Genomic DNA, 729 nt, shown 5'->3' with positions numbered 1-729 from the left:
TACTTACCACCCTAACGCCGTGTTACAAGATTATTCAATTACAGGGCAAGATTTAACTCTAGTATGTGGTAAATCTTTATTTGATGAATTATAAAATGTAATGTTTTTAAAAGATTGGAACGTATAATTTTAAATGAGAAATATTTCATTACATGTAGTCGTAAAGATAACGGTAAAAATAAAATGTAATGTTCCCTTACCAATAGTCTAGGTGTTAAGCTCATTTCAGCGATTACAACACAATAAGACATTTCTAAAACAAAGTATCCAATAATGGTGTTGATTTTACATTTCATGACATTAGTAGAACAGTCTCAACCATTTTTGTTTGCGAGCCCAATTACGTTCACCAGTGTGAACGTCGTCATAAATCCAACCATTCTCTTGTTTTTCTTGTAGATGATTTTAATCTCACGATATTCTATTTATGGAAGTTTATATTACTAAAACAATTAATTTCAATAAATTTAAGACGGGAAAGAGAAAGTATTAAAAAAAAAAAAACATTAACTTTAACTTGCACTATTTTAGTTATTTATTTTTGAGGACCCTCCGGCAAATCGTCAGTAAAACCCTCGCGACCATGGGGTTGGGAAACCCTGCAGTACAGTAGAATGTAAAGGCTTTTATGTAAAATGTGGAGTATGGTGTCCGTAGAGTTTTCTAGAAATGGAAACGTTTATACATTTTTTTATATCTAGGAATACTAAGCATCCCCCCAAAAAAAAG

The sequence above is a fragment of the Penaeus monodon genome, chromosome 21 (assembly GCF_015228065.2).
Source record: "Penaeus monodon isolate SGIC_2016 chromosome 21, NSTDA_Pmon_1, whole genome shotgun sequence".
Lineage (NCBI taxonomy): Eukaryota > Metazoa > Arthropoda > Malacostraca > Decapoda > Penaeidae > Penaeus > Penaeus monodon.
Note: the sequence above shows the minus strand (reverse complement) of the source record.